The following is a 19,614-nucleotide window of genomic DNA, read 5'->3' on the forward strand; positions in this document are numbered from 1 at the left end:
CTTCCAAATGTGTTCCTAGAACTTTCAAGTTCTCAGTTACTTCCTTAATCCTTTCAGCTTTGCTGGAATATAACTCATTGCCCTTGTTATAAAGGCTGAAAAATGCCAGGTGGAGGTAGGGGTTGATCCTCCATCATCAGCCCAGCCTGGGTACAGATCTCTTCCTAAAATTCAAACTACAGATCACCCAGCTATGTGCTTCCTGACCTATAACACTTGAGCTTTGAGGATCTTCTCTCTACCCCAATGTAGAAGTTCCTTTCCCTCCAAGCTTGTCAAATGCCCAGCCAAGTCCTTGCCCTTCATCTCTTCTCTTGACATCAGTTTGGTTTCTTCCTACCTATGGAGTTTACTTGCAAATTGAACATCTTCCCATTTCATCCATGGGAAGAATCTGTGGCTTTTTGTTACTAAGGGACCCTAAGACAACATCTAGGAGCCTGTGACTCAATCACTGAGCCATAGGCTTCCTGACCTCTACTGGGACCTGGCCAAGGAAGTTTGTGTAGTTGTTGTTCAGTCGCCAAGTCATGTCCAACTCTTTGCAACCCCACGGACTGTGGCATACCAGGCCTCCCTGTACCTCACCTCTCTCGGAGTTTGCCCAAGTTCATGTCCATTGAATCAGTGATGCCATCCAACCATCTCATCCTCTGTTGCCCTCTTCTTCTGCCCTTGATCTTTCCCAGCATCAGGGTCTTTTCCAATGAGTTGGCTCTTTGCATCAGATGGCCAAAGTATTGGAGCTTCAGCTTCAGCATTAGTCCTTCCAGTGAGTATTCAGGGTTGATTTCCTTTAGGATTGACAGGTTTGATCTCCTTGCTTTCCAAGGGACTCTCAAGAGTCTTCTCCTGCACCACAGTTTGAAAGCATCAATTCTTTGGCACTCTGCCTTCTTTATGGTTCACTTCACATCCGTACATGACAACTGGGAAAACTATAGTCTTGACTATATGGACATCTGTTGGCAAAGTGATGTTTTTGCTTTTTAATACAATGTTTAGTTTTGTTTTGGGTTTCCTGCCAAGAAGCAGTGGTCCTCTAGTTTCATGGCTGCAGTCATCATCCACAGTGATTTTAGAGTCCAGGAAGAGGAAATGTGTCACTGCTTCAACCTCTTCCCCATCTATTTGCCATGGAATGATGGGACTGGATGCCATGATCTTAGTTTATTAAATGTTGAGTTTCAAGCCAGATTTTTCACTCTCCTCTTTCACTGCTTTCAAGAGGCTCTTTTGTTCCTCTTTGCTTTCTGCCTTTAGAGTGGTATCATCTTCATGTCTGAGGCTGTTGGTCTTTCTCCCCATAGTGGTAGTGTGTATTAGTCACCCGTGGCTGCTTTAACAAATGAACACACACTTGGTGGCCTAGCTCTCACAGCTCTGGGGCCAGAAGTTGAAGCCAGTGTGTGCTTTCTCCAGATGTTCTGGTGGCTGCCGATAGTCCTGGGTGTTCCCTGTCTTGTAGCCACATCACTCAGATCTCTGCCTCTACCTTCTCATCACAGCTTCCTCTGCATCTGTCCTGAAAGTTCCCCTGCCTCTGTCTTATAAGGATACCTGGGATTATGTTTGTGCTCCCTGGATGATCCTGGATAAGCCACTTCTCTCTAGGTCCTTAACTCAATCACATCGTCTGCCATATAAAGTAATAAAGGTTCTAGAATTAGGATAGGGACATATACTTTAAGGGGCTACCCTTCAGCCCACAACAGAGGCATTTGCCAATTCTGGGACAATTGGCAGGGTTTTAGAACAGAATCCTCCAGAATGAGTAGTTGTTCCACTGTTGGTGGTGGTTTTGGACAATCCCATGCCAAGAGGGATTATTATAGTAAATGTGTTTCCATTTCAGATAATGGAAAATTCACTTTTTACTCTGATGATGTAGATGCATAGAGGGTCAGAGCCTTTTGTCTGGATCCAGGATTTGAAGAGGGGAAGCATGTGGGAGCAGTGGCATGAACCTGAGCTTGGAGTATCCTCCATCTGACTCCCTCACCGTGTGGCCTTGGGCAATGCCTCCATCTCTCTGAGCCTCTGTGTCTTCATCTAACATCTGGTGACAATATGTCATTTTGTCAATATGACAAGTGTCATTTTGACAGATCCTGATGAGAGCTGGAATGCAGAGTGCCTGGAATAATAAATCATAGTGTTTATTATTATCACAAAAGCAGAAGGCTGGTCATAATTATTTGTTTTCCTTATCTCTCCTTGGGATTCCACTAATCTGAATCTTTAAACCCAGGTTGCTGCTGCTGCTAAGTCACTTCAGTCGTGTCCGACTCTGTGTGACCCCATAGACAGTGGCCCACCAGGCTCCCCCGTCCCTGGGATTCTCCAGGCAAGAACACTGGAGTGGGTTGCCATTTCCTTCTCCAATGCATGAAAGTGAAAAGTGAAAGTGAAGTCGCTCAGTCGTGTCCAACTCTTAGCGACCCCATGGACTGCAGCCTACCAGGCTCCTCCATCCATGGGATTTTCCAGGCAAGAGTACTGGAGTGGGTTGCCATTAGAGAATTACAGACATCTGGATGCGGAAAATGAAAGTCAAAATCAAAGTCACTCAGTCGTGTCCAACTCTTTGTGACCCCATGGACTAGTCCATGGAGTTCTCCAGGCCAGAATACTGGAGTGGGTAGCCTTTCTGTTCTCCAGGGGATCTTCCCAACTGAGAAATCAAACCCAGGTCTCCCACATTGCAGGTGGATTGTTTACCAGCTGAGCCACCAGGGAAGCCCCTGGATGTGGAAGACCCGTCCTTATTGTAGTCAAGGGACCATAGGCCTGGGATACTGTGACTGTCCACGGTCATTCACTTTACCTGGAACTTCACGGTCCAAGGAATAATACTACCTTTTGGAGAGCCATAGCTCTGGCTGACATGCTTCTTGTGACATGGACGTATGTTTTTAATTAAAGCCTTTTGGAAAGAAACTAAAGAATAGCCTAAAGGTCTTGTGCGTCAAGGCAAGTGCTAGAAACCGAAGCTTGGAATCACTAATAAACAAAGCTAGAGGTCTGATGCTCTAGAGGGCTCCCCTCTGGGGTTGGCGTCATCATCTCCCATTTCAGATCAGGTCCGGCATTCCCTGGTGTGTGGTGATGGCAGAGGCCGGCATGAACCCTGGTGTGGGTCTGATGGCCAACTTTGGTGAACTCTGAGTCTGGGTTTTTTAAAGCTAGAATTTTGTGAGTGCACTTAATGGGAGCTGTAAGCACACTGATTCATTGATTCACTCATTCATTCATTTAACAACTATTTCTTGAGCACCAATTTGAACCAAGCACTGAGAAATCTGTATGTGGGTCAAGAAGCAACAGTTAGAACTGGACATGAAACAACAGATGGGTTCCAAATCAGGAAAAAAAGCACGTCAAAGCTGTATATTGTCACCCTGCTTATTTAACTTATATACAGAGTACATTATGAGAAATGCCAGGCTGGATGAAGCACAAGCTGGAATCAAGATTGCCAGGAGAAATATCAGTAACCTCAGATACGCAGATGACACCACCCTTATGGCAGAAAGTGAAGAACTAAAGAGTCTCTTGATGAAAGTGAAAGAGGAGAGTGAAAAAGCTGGCTTAAAATTCAACATTCAGGAAACGAAGATCATGGCATCCGGTCCCATCACTTCATGGCAAATAGATGGGGAAACAGTGGAAACAGTGACAGACTTTATTTTGGCTGGGCTCCAAAATCACTGCAGATGGTGACTGCAGACATGAAATTAAAAGATACTTGTTCCTTGGAAGAAAAGCTATGACCAACCTAGACAGTATATTAAAAAACAGAGACATTACTTTGCCAACAAAAGTCTGTCTAGTCAAAACTATGGTTTTTCCAGTAGTCGTATATGGATGTGAGAGTTCGAATATAAAGAAAGCTGAGTGCCGAAGAATTGATGCTTTTGAACTGGGGTGTTGGAGAAGACTCATGAGAGTCCCTTGGACAGCAAGGAGATCCAACCAGTCCATCCTAAAGGAAATCAGTCCTGATTATTCATTGGAAGGACTGATGCTGAAGCTGAAACTCCAATCCTTTGGCCACCTGATGCAAAGAACTGACTCATTTGAAAAGACCCTGATGCTGGGAAAGATTGAAGGCTGGAGGAGAAGGGGATGCCGGAGGATGAGATGACTGGATGGCGTCACCAACTCAATGGACCTGAGTTTGAGTAAGCTCCAGAAGTTGATGATGGACAGGGAAGCCTGGTGTGCTGCAGTCCATGGGGTCGCAAAGAGTCGGACATGACTGAGCGACTGAACTGAACTGAACTGAACTGGCACAGTGGTCTGGGTAAAGTCAGCTTGGTCTCTGGTTTTCCCTCTGAGCTCAATCCTCCAGTATCTAAATAGGACACAGTCTTTAAGAAAAGGGGCCATCAACATTCCTGAAGCCTGGACAAGCCACTCACCTGGAAAGTGGCTTCATAGAAGGATAATGACCAGAGGATGTGCTAAAAACTCTACCCGTGTTTCTCATTTAATCCTCATGGGAATAGGGACTCCTTTTATGTTCATTTTACAAGTGTAGAAATTTTGAGATTTAGCAAGGCTAAGTTGCTTACTCAAAGACACATATCTGGATCTTCTTACCTTAATTGCATCTTTAAAGGCCATATCTTCAAATACAGTCACATTCTGAGGTACAAGGGATTAGGAGTTCAACATATGAATTTGATGGGGGATACAATTTAGTCCAGGTGGCTCAGTGGTAAAGAATCTGCCTGCTGATGCAGGAGATGCAGGAGACATGGGTTTGATGCTGGGTTGGAAAGATTCCCCTGGAGGAGGAAATGGCACTCTACTCCACTATTCTTTCTGGTATGATCCCATGGACAGAGGAGCCTGGCAGGTTATAGTTCTTGGGGTTGCAAAGAGTTGGATGCACACTCAGGCACACACACAATTTAGCCCATAACAAAAGTTTTTTTCTTTAAAATTTATTTTAATTGGAGGCTAATTACAATATTGTGGTGGTTTTTGCCATGCATTCACATGAATCAGCCATGGGTGTACATGTGTTCCCCACTCTGACCCTCCATCCCACCTCCCTCCCCATCCCATCCCTCTAGGTCATCCCAGTGCACTAGCCCTGAGCACCCTGTCTCATGCATCGAACCTGGACTGGCGATCTATTTCACATATGGTAATATACATGTTTCAATGCCTTTCTCTCAAATCATCCCGCCCTCGCCTTCTCCCAGAATCCAAAAGTCTGTTCTGTCTCTTTTGCAGTCTCGCATATAGGGTCATCATTGCCATCTTTCTAAATTCCATATATATGCGTTAATATACTGTATTGGTGTTTTTCTTTCTGACTTACTTTGTATAATAGGCTCCAGTTTCATCTACCTCATTAGAACTGATTCAAATGCATTCTTTTTAATAGCTGAGTAAAGGTCCATCTAGTCAAGGCTATGGTTTTTCCAGTGGTCATGTATGGATGTGAGAGTTGGACTATAAAGAAAGCTGAGCGCCAAAGAATTGATGCTTTTGAACTGTGGTGTTGGAGAAGACTCTTGAGAGTCCCTTGGACTGCAAGGAGATCCAACCGGTCCATCCTAAAGGAGATCAGTCCTGGGTGTTCATTGGAAGGACTGATGTTGAAGCTGAAACTCCAATACTTTGGCCATCTCATGCGAAGAGCTAACTCATTTGAAAAGACCCTGATGCTGGGAAAGATTGAGGGCAGGAAGAGAAGGGGACGACAGAGGATGAGATGGTCCTCGATGGAAATGGATTTGGGTGGACTCTGGGAGTTGGGAGGCCTGGCGTGCTGCAGTTCATGGGGTTACAAAGAGTTGGACACAACTGAGCGACTGAACTGAACTGAACTGAATATTCCATCATGAATATGTACCACAGCTTTCTTAACCATTCGTCTGCTGATGGCCATCTAGGTTGCTTCCATGTCCCAGCTATTATAAACGGTGCTACAATGAACATTGGGGTACACATGTCTCTTTCATTTCTGGTTTCCTCAGTGTGTATGCCCAGCAGTGGGATTGTTGGGTCATGTGGCAGTTCTATTTCCAGTTTTTTAAGGAATCTCCATACTGTTCTCCATAGCGGCTGTACTAGTTTGCATTCCCACCAACAGTGTAAGAGGGTTCCTTTGTCTCCGCACCCTCTCCAGCATTTATTGTTTGTATTTTTGATAGCAGCCATTCTGACCAGCGTGGGATGGTACCTCATTGTGGTTTTGATTTGCATTTCTTTGATAATGAGTGATGTTGAGCATCTTTTCATGTGTTTGTTAGCCATCTGTATGTCTTCTTTGGAGAAATGTCTGTTTAGTTCTTTGGCCCATTTTTTGATTGGGTTGTTTATTTTTCTGGAATTGAGCTGCAGGAGTTGTAGCCCATAACAAAAGTTTTTATAGTTTTATGTATAGAGATTTTGCATGTCTTTCATCCAACTTATCCCCAAATATTTCATGTTTTTTGAAATGATCATAAGTGGTATTTAAAAAATTTTATGTTCTATTTGATTGATGCTAGTATATCAAATTATACTTGATTTTTTAATATTAACCTTTCATCCAATAGCCTTGCTAAATTCACGTATGGATTCTTATAGGTTAGCTACAGCTTTTTTGGATGTTTCTATCCACACCATTGTATTATCTGCAAATACTGATAATGTTATTTCTTCTCTTCCAATCTTTCTACGCCCTCTTCTGCTTCTTTGTTTTTTTCTTTATTACAGTGGCAAGGGCCTCCAATAGAACATTGAATAGAAGTGCTGATATTGGACTTCCTTGTCTTTTTTCTGAACTCAGGGGAAAGCATTCACTATTTTACCATATGTATAAAAGCTGTCTTAAAACTCAACCTTCAAAAAACAAAGATCATGGCATCCGGTCCCATCACTTCATGCAAATAGATGGGGAAACAATGGAAACAGTGACAGACTTTATTTTCTTGGGCTCCAAAATCACTGCAGAGACAATGCAGCCACGAAATGCAAAGACCCTTGATCCTTGGAAGAAAAGCTGTGATAAACCTAGACAGTGTATTAAAAAGCAGAGGCGTTACTTTGCTGACAAAGGTCCATATAGTCAAAGCTATGGTTTTTCCAGTAGTCATGTATGGATGTGAGAATTGGACCATAAAGAAGGCTGAACGACAATGAATTGATGCTTTTGAATTGTGGTGTTGGAGAAGACTCCTGAGAGTCCCTTGGACAGCAAGGAGATCAAACCAGTTAATCCTAAAGGAATTAATCCTGAATATTCATTAGAAGGATTGATGCTGAAGCTGAAGCTCCAATACTTTGGCCACCTAATGTGAAGAGCCAACTCATTACAAAAGACAGTGATGCTGGGAAAGATTGAAGGCAGGATGAGAAGAAGGGGACAACAGAGGACCAGATGGTTGGATGGCATCACCAACTCAATGCACATGAGTTTGAGCAAACTCTGGGAGATAATGAAGGACAGGGAAGTCTGGCGTGGTGCAGTCCATGGGGTCACAAAGAGTCAGACACGATTGAGCGACTGAACGACAATAATGTGTGTTGTCAGCTGCTTTTGTAGATTGTTGTTTAATTGCTAAGTTGGGTCTGACTCTTTGTGACCCCAGGTACTGCAGCACGCCAGGCTTCCCTGTCCATGGGATTTCCCAGGCAAGAATACTGGAGTGGGTTACCATTTCCTTCTCCAGGAGATCTTCCCAATCCAGGGATCAAACCCATGTCTCCCGCATTGGCAGGCAGATTCTTTACCACTGAACCATCAGGGAAGCCCTCTTTTGTAGGTACGTGCTTTTTTAAGTCTTAGTTTGTTGAGAACATTTATCATAAACTCAAAGGGTAAAAAGGCAAGGCACAGGTAGATAATATTTGTAACACATTTATCTCATGAAGGACTGATATCCAGGAGAATAAAAAAGTTCCTAAAAATCAAAAGGAGAGATAGCTTAATCAACTGAAAGTGGGCAAAACCTAAAACCAAACCAAACCAAACAAAAATGAGACTACGTGATTCACAAAAAAAGAGAGGATATTCCAATAGCATAAGTTTACCTTTAGTAGATGATCATAGCAGCTTTATTCATAATGACCATAAACTGGACTCATACACACTGTCCATCAATAATAGTTTGGATAAATTGTGGTTTTCATACAATGGGTAGTTCTCATCCAGTGTGCTCACAATCCCTCTGGACTCTTCCCATAGACGATACACACTCCATTCCACTGAAATGCTGGAGGTGATGTTGGGCAGGTGAGGGGGACAGAAGTCCTCTCGGTGGTTTGTCTTGCCTGGAGCAGGAATAAAAGACTGCAGCTATGATCACCATGTGGTCTGCAGCCTAGGGCCTGGTAGGCGAGCGACCACAGCCAGAAGTCATGAAACAAACCTTTTGAAAAAAAATGTAATGCCCCCTGTTCACTCGGTTTATGAAATTATGAAGAATTCGGGTTAAGCAATGTTAACTTCCTCTGGATTCTAAAGGTAGCAGTGGTTACTACTTAAAACAAGCTAAGTACTGCCCACCTCTCACCCATATCCTTGGTAGCTTTATGAGACCAAGGGTGGAAGGAAATTCACAGTGAAAAAATGTGGATGGAGTGGGGCTACTGGAATGGCCCCTAAGGATAAATACTAAACTTACACATTAAATTCCTATTAATAACTTTGCAGATAATATCCTGCTAGAAACCACTCTGGTTCTGTATTTGCTTTTCAGGGTGCAAGGGTTGGAGGGGAGGGTGGAAATGGGAAATCATGGGTTTGTTATGAAATTAGAGCCTACCATTGGCATCAAGGTGTGGAGGGGGGCTCCTGTTTAGACCCCCACCTCCACCCAGGATATCAGAATTCCCAGAAGGGAGCTGAGGAAACATGTAAGTTGTATCCTTCTGGATAGGAGTTCCAGGAGGGCCTTGTAAGGCCAAGAACAGCTGCTCTAAACAGAGTCAGACTGCTTCATCTCCAAGAGCTGGAAAGAGGGACCAGAGGAAACTGTAGCCCGGAGAAGGGGCCCCAAGTGTGTCTTGCCTGAAACCACACAGCTGGGTGCTGGCAGGTTCTAGGCTAGATGCCAGGATTCCTTGCAATCTAGACCAGGGATCTCTCCAGTAACGACCCCAGCCTTGAATCCTCTACTGACTGGCTTTGAGGATCGGGGATTTGCATCCTGCTGCCAGCTCTGAGACTCACTCCCAGTCTTGGGTCAGTGTCCAGGTTTGCAGACACCAATGCAATGGAGGACTGGCGTGTGCAGCTTATAGGAATTCAGGAGCCACCTGTTAGCGGGCACCTCTGTCGTGCCAGGCACCATACTAGGCTTCTGGGCATCTGGCACAGCACACACGATTTTATTTGTTCTTCACCCAAATACTACAATGAGAATCTTCCTGTTTCCACGGTCATGAGAAGGAGCTCAGCAACATATTCAGCATCAGTCAGCAGAAAAGTGTTGGAGCTGGGTTTAATGCTGATTCTCTTCCGTTACCTTGCACATGAGAATCTTAAAAGAGAAACCAAGTCCCGACACCTCTCCAAGGTTTAGGAAAAGCTATTAGGGACGAGGCTGGACTGGGACATCTGTCCACTTGGGAGAAACAGGGCTGCCCTGTGGGGAACCCTATGTCCCGTGGCTGCTCTGCCCTAGGGTTAGGGTGCTGTGTTGTGGGAGGGTACTAAGTGGCCCTGGCTCCAGGACTAAGAGGGCCTCTCCTTCTCTTGGTTCCGGGAGCCGTGACTTCACTGTGTGCTACCAGCTGTGGTGAGCAGTAGGGAGAGTCCAGTCCAGTCCTGAGTGCAACCCCCAGATGGTTGATCCCGGAGGCCAGGTGCACGATGGATGTCTGTAGTTACCAGAGCCTGGCATTTGGGGGCTCTTGAATGCAACTCACTAAGGTGATACTGGAAAGTCTCTCGAGTGCCTTGAGGTTGGTTGTTGGGCATCTGAGGAGGAGCGCTCAGCCTTAGGAGCAGACAGTCTGGCCTCTGCAGACATCCTCTGTTCACCCAGGAAGGGGCTGGGCCACCACACTGCATCCTTCTGCCTGGCCGTCCCCTCCGCCCCTCCTCCACCTTATATAATGGCACATTATACAACATTGCAAAGCAGGTGGTATTTTTAAAGACAGCAAGTGAGCATTTTTTTGGCCTAAATTTGGGAATGAAACAGATGGATTTTTAAGACTCTGAGCTTTTCCTATGAATAGTAACCCTTGTTCTCCTCTGCTTTTAAATACCAGTTTCAAGACCACCTCTAGCAACCAATCAGCACTCTATTTAATTATAACAAAATTCTTAGCTCTGTCTGCTGCTGCTCGGACAAGTGGGGGGCACTGGATCAATTTCTGGAGCCAGGCAGACTTGCCAACAACAATTTTCTTTTTCCCAGAGGGCCTCGGAGGCCGGCAGCAGGTTCCAAGCCCTTCCTCTCCTGCCCGCTCGGCGTGGGCTCCTTGACAGCGAGTTTGAAAAGGGTTACAGAGAGGCAGATAAATGCCCGGCTTGTTGCAGCCTTCCTGACAGCGCCGACCCCCGCGCCAGTGAGCTCATGCCCGCCTCATTACGCGTGGTGCCAGATTTTTTCCATTAACAGGTAATTGAGTAGAAACTAAAATAAGCGAAGTTTGTTCATCCCTTGGATTTTCTTGCCGGGGTTTGAAAGAAAAACACTTTAGCTTCGTTAGTGGAGGAGTGTCCTTGAAAACGTATTTATGTTTTCCAAGTGATTTGTCGCTTGGTAGGTGTAATGAGCCCGTTCCCCTGGCCTCTCCCTTCTTGTTTTTCTTCTTTAAGGGCCATGATGTTCAGAGAATAGGAGCTGGTTTCCTGGGCCCCTGGCTGTCTGACACCCTGTTTTAAGAGTGGATGGTGAAGTATGCTCTGTTCATGGTAGAGAGCTTATTTTTCTCTCTTCTCTCTCCCTATTGCACTCGCATGGTGTGCGTGCACACACACCCTGGAAAATCACCCATAGAAGCCTGTTGATGGATCACACAGTCTTAGCCTGCAACCTACAGGGCCCAGCTGTCAGGTGCCCTCAGGACGACTGGCCCCGCCCCCAGGGGCCCCAGGCTGGCCCCGCCCCCAAGCGTCCCAGGCCAGCCCCGCCCCCGTCTCCGTGCCCTGCGCCTGCGCGCAGGTGCTCCAGGTGGATGGCCTGCCCCTCTGAGGGGCATTCAGAAGCAAAGCGAGGTTCGGTCTCCTTTTCTCTCTTTGCGGCTTTCCTCATGCGTGCCCAGCCCAAGTTCTAATTGCACAATTTGCTATTCCAGGAACAGATGTGTGAGCCCTGAGGTCTCCAGTCTTCCTGTTTCCCATCTTGCTGGGCTCCTATCTCAGCTGGTCTGTTTTCAGCTTCATGAAGAAGATTCCTCATCACTGCCCAGCCCCAAGTTCTCCGTTAGGGTTGGAGCTTCGGATGAGATGTGTGTGTGTGTTTGGTACTTGAAATACAGAGAAAGAGAGTAAGTAGAGGCATGTCCTCCATACTTAGGAGTCTCCATTTTACCTGGAAAACACCAGAGAATCATGGCTTTATTTACCATCATGAACCCTTTGAAATTCTGATCCGTGCTAATAACCATCACCCTACCTCACCCCGGAAATGTATATGTTTGATTACAAACAACAGGCTGCATCTGGTTTCAGTAGTTCATGACCCGCCGTGGCCTTCAGGCCATGAATCGCCACAGCAGTCAGGTAGGGCCAGTGAATCAATGTCATTAAAGCAATGTTTTTTTTTTTCTCTAGGATTGTTCACCCCTCTACACACCTGACATAGAGGTCTTTGTGAAGGAAAGACAGCTCCAGAAACTTGCGACTTTCGGCTTGAAAACTTAGCTTGCAAGCCTTAGTTCATTGGGTATTCTGCCAGTAATAATAATAATAACCACAGCTAACATTTTTACATCACGGCTCTGTGCTAGTGCGGGGTGTCCTTCTTACAGGGATGGTGTTGATTAGGTCCCTGCCCGCCTAGAGCTAACATTCCAGGGGAGGGTGGGGAGACTGACAATCACCGAGTAAGCAAAAGGGCCCCTTGAGATTTCAGTAAGTGCCACAGGGAAGAAACCGATGTCACGATGGGCAAGAGCCCACATGGGCAAGAGCCTCCAGGCATCAAGGGGGCCCCTCAGGGAGGTGCCGTGTCATCTGAGGCTTGAAGGTTGAGAGGTTGTCTAGGCCTGTCTCACTCTTTGGTGCCTGGCTCACCGCATCCCCCAGCTTCCCAAGGCTCTCCTCGCAGCTCCATTTCATAGTTGAGCACACTGAAAGCCCAGAGGGAGCTGCCTGGGCCATGGGAGTGAGGGAACCAGAACCGGAGCTAGGCCTCTCAGAGCCCCAAGCCCGTGTTCTTCCTATTTTTTTAAAAATAGCTTTATTGAAGTATAGTTTCAATACCAGAAAACTCACTCATCTTACAGTACAATTCAGTGACTTTGAGGAAATTTACAGAGTTGTGCAACCGTCACCACAGTTCAAATTTAGAACATTCTCATCACTCCAGAAAGGTCCTTTTTGCTCATTTGCAGTCACACCCTGTTCCCACGCCCAGCCTTGGGCAACTGCTCATCTTCTTTCTCTGTAGGTTTGCCTTTTCTTCCCATTTCCTACGTGTGGAGTCACACATTATATGGTCTTTTGCGTCTGGCTTCTTTCATTTAGCGCAGTGCTTCCAACCTTTCTTTCATCATCCACACCTTCTCCAAGGGGAAAAATTATATTTAAAATTCTCCCAAAAGACAGAAATTATATACTGAGGAATATGATTTTGTCAGGTTGAATTGAGCTTTGGAAAACCACAAATTATTGTAATAGCTTAGAATTTTTTGCCCCCAACTTTCTCCCTTTTAGGGTTCATATCATTTGGTGGAGAATGTAGGACTTAGTGTAATTTTATTTTATATATATATATATATATATATATAATATTTTTGGCTGTACCACGTGGCATGTGGGACCTTAGTTCCCAACCAGGGATCAAATCCACTTGCCGTGCCTTGGAAGCATGGAGTCTTAACTGCTGGACGCCAGAAAAGTCCCAGCATAATGTTGAGGTCCATCCAGATTGTGCTTTCCCCTTGATTGTTGTGTAGTATTCGATTGTATGGATTTGCTGCATTTTGTTTAGCCACTCACTAATTAATGGGCTTTGGCTATTAAAGTCCTTGCTCTTAAACACCATACTGAAGCCCTCAGCCTGCTCCCCATTTGAGGAAGAGCCCTTGGGCATCTCAGTGCTGCTTTGGGAGGATGAAATCACCCTCGTTCTCTCAGTATTCCCATCCACAGACTGGAGGCAATAATCTTTAGGCCACGGGGTTGTCATGGCAACAATCTACTGCCCACCGCCTAGTAGATGGCAACAGCTCAGTGTACGTCAGTGACCCTGTCCACCCCCTCATCCTTTCCGTGGGGAAAGGTGACCCCTTTGAAATCTCCCCCGCTGTGCTTCTTCCAGCTCCAGCTTCCTTCTGCGTCTCCACAGATTATGTAATGTCTGACATTATTATTTTCTCCTTTTTCTCTGGTGTTATTCAGGTCAAACCCAACATTGTTCTTTAACAGGAATCTCAACTATTTCTTTCCTCCTGGCACTTGTCTCCTGGTCTCAGCGGTTGACACATTTCCAAGGACCAATTGATTTCATCTGCTTCTAAGAAACTAGGTCTCCTGCAGGGCGAGGTGGGGGCAGGTGGGTAGGGTTGTGCATGCGGATGCTGCTGTAAAGTGAGCACTGGACTGCGAGTCCAGAGGCCACGCTTCAGGCCAGCTGGGCTGAGCAGCCCAGGCCCAACCCCAGAGGCATTTGTATAAACTTATCCTTCTGCAAAAGGTGTTCTCGTTACACAGGCTGGCCTCACAAGATCATAAAGAGCAAATCAGAAACTGACTTTGAAAGTGCCTTGTAGGTGTTGAGGCCATTGGGGGAGAAAAGACTGTGGTATATCCCCACTGTTGTTAGGGGGGCCTGTTCAGCGATGCTCTCCATTTTGGGGAGAGGGGAGTGTGTGTGCCCAGTGCCGAGGACCTCAGGCTGCTGCCCTTCAAGACCTGAAACAATTCCACGTGGGCCTCAGGCCCCATGTGTCAGGGGAGGAGGGACGTTCTAGGAGTGAGCCTCACCCTACAGAAGTGTTGTTGTTGTTTAATTGCTTAGTCAAGTTTGCCTCTGTGCGACCCCCTGGACTGCAGCACACCAGGCTTCCCTGTCCTTTACCATCTCCTGGAGCTTCCCCAAGTTCATGTCCATTGAATCGGTGATGCTATCCAGCCATCTCATCCTCTGCTGCCCTCTTCTCCTTTTGCCTTCAAGGACTGGGTACCCCTGTAAACTCTTAAGCCTCAGGGGCCAAGGGAATGCCCAGTGTAGGCGTCAGGATAACAGCTATGCCTCCTCCTACTTCGGTTTTCACCCCCTTTCTGGCCTCCTTGTCTTCACCCCTACCCCTGTTTCCTGCCTTTTTCCTGTTTCCCATTGACTAGAACTTGGTGGTGGGGAGTCAGCTAGGCTTATATCTTTGGGTCAGAAAGGATAATTCTTGGGAACCAGTTAAGCAGAGTGGTTAAGAAGGAGAACTCAGGTTAGCCTGGCTGGGTGTGAACCCCATCCTGCGGCTTCCTGTCTGAGCCTATTGGCCAGGTTAAGGACCTGCTCTGTGCCTGTTTCCTCAGCCGTCAAGTGGAATTAAGACACTGAGCCTGTTTCCGGGAAGCCCAGTGAGATGGAAATGCTTGGGCCAGCGACGGACACGTGGAGTCTGTTCCATGAACACGGGTTGTCATTACTGCTCCTGTTGCCCTGTGCTGTCTGGGGCAGGAGAGAGAAGGACCCTGACCAAGGGCAGTGTTCTAGGACGAGAAGACCGTGGCCCACGTGATATGCTTTTGGAAGGCCGCAAGACTCAAATTTGCACAGTGCCCCCAAGGCCTAGACCCGTGCCATGGAATTGTTCAGGGTGGCCCCGAAGACATTTCAGTCTCCCCAGACCCCTGTTCAAGCGCAGACACCCCAGGGGAGGGCTGATGGCTTCAGCCCTCTCAGCTGAGGCCCAGAGAGAGAGAGGCCTTGGGAGGACACAGGTGGGCTCAAGGGCAGGTGATGTCCCCAGAGCCTGAAACTTGGCCTCTGGCCCCCATTCCTGAGCCCAGCATGCAGATCCACTTTTTTGGCCTTGAATTATCCTGGCTAAAGGCAGACATTGGAAAAGATTCTTTATAAAAAGGTCTTGGAACGAGAAATGATTTCTATTTTGCTAATGCGATATTTTTGAGTGAGAAACAGAAAAGAGGGGATGAATGGGTGAGGGCGTGAATGAAGGGCAAGAAACTCAGAAGCTCTTGTAGATTCATACAGTTTGTCTTCAAATCCACCCACCATTCCATCTCCTCTTCCTCTTGTTTCAGAGGGACAGTAACTGAGTCTAGTGACCAAGGAGCTGGGCCAGACCACTTCCCTCCCCAAACCAGGGCACTGATAAATGTTTAACAACTTCAAGAGGAAAAGCCCTGGTTTGTAGCATTTGCCGATTTCTATGGTGTAAATGAAATACTCTACCATGGCCAATTGCTGTCTATCCATGTGACTATATGGAGTTAGATACAGATGCTTAGAAACATACATTACACAATGTTCCTACGATACTTCCCTGGTGGCTCAGATGGTAAAGAATCTGCCTGCAGTGTGGGAGACGCGGGTTTGATCCCTGGGTGGGGAAGATCCCCTGGAGAAGGGGATGGTAACCCACTCTAGTATTGTTGCCTGGAGAATCCCACAGACAGAGGAGCCTGGTGGACTACAGTCCATGGGGTCGCAAAGAGTCAGATATGACTGAGTTATTAATGCTTTCACTTTCACTTTCATAGGTGTAATAGACGTGCACCATCACAAAAGCATAGATAATGGTAAAATAAGTGATGCTTTGAATGTTTATCACCTTTGCTGTTAATATGATGTATCTGGTTGTAAGTTTACACAACTTAATTTTTAAAAACCATCTCTTGGCACACAGAGGGATGGGCATGGGAAGTATGCAAGCCAAGGAGAGAAGCCTCAGGAGAAACCAACCCTGCTGACATCTTGACCTTGGACTTCCAGCCTCCAGAACTGTGAAAAAATACATTTGTGGTAAGTGGAAAAATAAAACTGCATGCAGAATTACTGGAAATCAGCTCTCCTAAGCCAGCTAGAGCTGGATTCAGCATATTCCTGCCTTCATCCCCATGGCCATTAGAAGCCAGGGAAACGTTCTTCAGACCAGCTCTGAAACCTTCCCCTGGCTGGTCTCTGAAGCATTCACACTACAGGCCCAGCCAGGATGGCTACCCCGTTACCAGTCCTTAGAGTCCTGAGCAGAATGGGAGGTCACCAGTTTACAAACGTGTCCTCTATCGTGCACCATCTCCTCCAAGCCGAGTTCATCTTGTCTGAGGCCAGACTGCTTCAGAAAGAGGATTCAAAGATACCTAACTTTCTGTCTGTTCAATACTTGAGAAAATTCTAGCAGCCCTCACAAAGGGAGATTCCTATAAAAGGAAGAGTGCTCAGAAGTCCAGAGAAATCAGCGTGGGGAATTCCACTCTCCTTCAGGGATATTGAAGAGACGTTCCAGAGGTCACATCTATTCTCTTGACTTCTTGTCAGGGGATAGAGGTGCTGGGGGTATCCTCCTCCTGGAACAAGAAGCCAGGCCAGGGCTGAGGCCCCCTGTAGGCATGGGGCCCCTTGCTCCGGGGCCCTGTGCTGGGCCTGGTGAGAGAGAGCTGGCTGGCAGGAAGCTGTTCCTTTCAGAGCACCCCGCCTCCCCAAGCCTCACTCAGGGCTCCCCTGGGCTCTGGCTGCTCCAGGGGCCCCACCGGAGCATTATCAGGGAAGAAAGCCATCCGGGTTGAAAGAGCAGCATCCGCTTTCAGGAGGAGCCGCTCTGCTGCCCAACGCCTGCCTGGCTCCTGGCCCTGGGCCATTGTGGAAGGACAAAGCTGACACACGCAGCAATCCCACGACAGTCTCCCCTCTCAGCCCTTTCTTCTTTATTGTTGTTATTATTACCTTTCAAACACTCCAGCTTCTTGGGCTCGTTATCTCTGGTGAGGCCTTTGGCCAAAGTTCCTGGGGGCCACCTCTTCCCTCCTCTGCACCCCCTCACCCTCACAGGCCCAGCTTCACTGCCGTCTCTTTGACAAAACACATAAAACCAATACTGATCGGTTAACATACATGACATCTTTAAACTTTAATCCCTTTTCCCTCTCTCGACGCGGCGGGCTGGCCTCTGTAGAGGTGCCGCGCATTGTTCCCTGTCAAAGCCTTCTTGAGTGGGGCTCCCACTGAGTCACTTTTGTGTGAGTCAAATCAAGATTATAGGTAGCGGAGAAGAAAAAGCCGAGAAGAGAAGGTTAGCCCCTCATTTTCGACTTTAAGAAAAATCTGCCAGCGGGGGCCAGTCGGAGTGGGTAACGCACATGAAAGCCCCAGTCCAAGCTGGGTCGCGCATGTCACCCAAGGAGTTTTTCAAGGAGAAGCACACAAAACACGCATTGTCGTGATCGCACACAGAGACATAAATTTAGGAACATGTTCGCCCTCCGCCTGAACATAGTTAGCTCTGATAATGAGGAACAATGAGCCCAAACGAAACCTCCCGGACTGAGTTAGAGCTTGACACAGGCTCATTTCCCCTGCAAAAGTGGCCTCTTTCTTCTCCCATCTCTTCTTAGCTCCCTCCTGGGGCCAAATGACCCTCTGGTGCTCTCCACTGTCCTCTCTCACCCATGCTTGGTGGAACAGAGGACAGGTCAGATGGCCAAAAGAAGGACGGCAGACCTCTGTGGCTTGGCTGCATCTCCCAAAGGGGAGAAAAATCCTTTTGGACATCCAGAGTCCCTCTGGGGAAAGCTCCATAGAGGTTACGGCTGACACGTGGACAAAAGATGTAACCAGCAATTCTTACTTTGCAGATGGCAGGGGAAAGTTGAGATGGGAGTGCTTAGGTTCAATTCTGGCTCTAATGGGGTGACAGAGAATGAGATGGTTAGATGGCATCACTGACTCAATGGACATGAGTTTGAGCGAATACGAGATAGTAAAGGACAGGGAAGCCTGGCGTGCTGCAGTCCATGGGGTTGCAAAAAGTCAGAGACAACTTAGCAACTGAACAACTGTTTCATTTAGTTGTGGAATCTAAGTGCCTTATTGTCCTGTTGTATTATATGAGATAGTACCACCTCAAGGCGCAGGAGCAGGATTGATGTTTGTGAAATGTGTAGTGCGTCGTACATACTCAGTAAGTATTCACTATTGTTTATCAGCACCAGCAGGATGAATCAGTCCCCTGAGATAAAGCAGTTGAGGCCTTCCCTGGTGGTCCAGTGGTTAAAATTTCGCCTTTCAATGCAGGGAGAAGGGGTTCCATCCCTGGTTGGGGAGCTGAGTTCCTACATGCCTCCAGCCAAAAACTCAAAACATGAAACAGAAGCAAGATTGTAACAAATTCAATAAAGACTTAAAAAACAAAAAATAGTTCACATCAAAAAAAAAAAAAAAAAAGAGAGATCTTAAAAAAAAAGAGAAGGCAGTTGAATTACATCACGAAGATCTAAAACTCTTGGTTCTAGGAATCTCTTTTAATCTTCCTATTTCCTCTAGAGGGGTGTGAAGTTGTCCACCTCTTGTGGATAAGGAAGCTGGGGTCTGAAAGGAGTGAATGACATATCCAGGCTGACACAGCAAATAGTGACAGATAAAGGAAGGTGACCAGATCCTTCAAACTGTGGGCGTGCACCTCTGCACAATTCTCAAACATTTCAGAGTTAGTAACCTGTGGAGTAAGACATGGCAGTATTTTCAGATAACTGAAAAACATTTGTAGCAAGAGGGGCTGAAAAAAGTGATCTGTAGATAACCTTTCAGTTAACTTTTTTTTTTTTGAAAGCCAGCTCCCCAGAACCGACCATTCTCTAAGTATCCTGGGGCATCCAGGTCTTTTGATGAAGCAGGCTTGGATCAGATGATCTCCAGTTTAGTGGTGAGAGAGCTGGATTTAAATCTCAACTGTGCCACTTCCTGACTAGTTGCCTTTGGGCAAGTTACTTGATCTCCTTGAACTTCTAATTTTTTTCTCATTAGAAAGAAAAAAATCAAGGTTTAATTTGCATCTAGCAATACTCACCCCTTTGAGTGTGCAGTTCTGCTGGTTTTGATAAACACGTACGCAAGGGTGGAACCACTCCCACGATCAAGATATATAGAGACTGTTTCCAAAACCCTCCTAAGATTCACCCATGCCCCTTTATATCCAGCCCCCTCCACCACCAACCCCCCTAGTCCCTGGCAGCCATTGGTCTGTTTTCTCTCCCTATAGTTTTTCCTTCATGAGAATGTCATGTATTGATAAATGGAGTCATATAACATGTAACCATTTGATTTCAGTTTTCTTTCATTTAGCATAATGCAGTTGAGATTCATCTATATTTTTCCTATATTAACAGTCTGTTTCTTCTTATTGCTGACTAATATTCTGTGGCATTGAAGAGCTAGTTTATCCGTTCCTCTGTTGAAGGACGTTTGGGTGGCTTCCAATTTGGGTGATTGTGAATAAAGCTGCTACAAACATTTACATACAGATTTCATT

This window comes from Bos indicus, chromosome 26 (assembly GCF_029378745.1).
Source record: "Bos indicus isolate NIAB-ARS_2022 breed Sahiwal x Tharparkar chromosome 26, NIAB-ARS_B.indTharparkar_mat_pri_1.0, whole genome shotgun sequence".
Lineage (NCBI taxonomy): Eukaryota > Metazoa > Chordata > Mammalia > Artiodactyla > Bovidae > Bos > Bos indicus.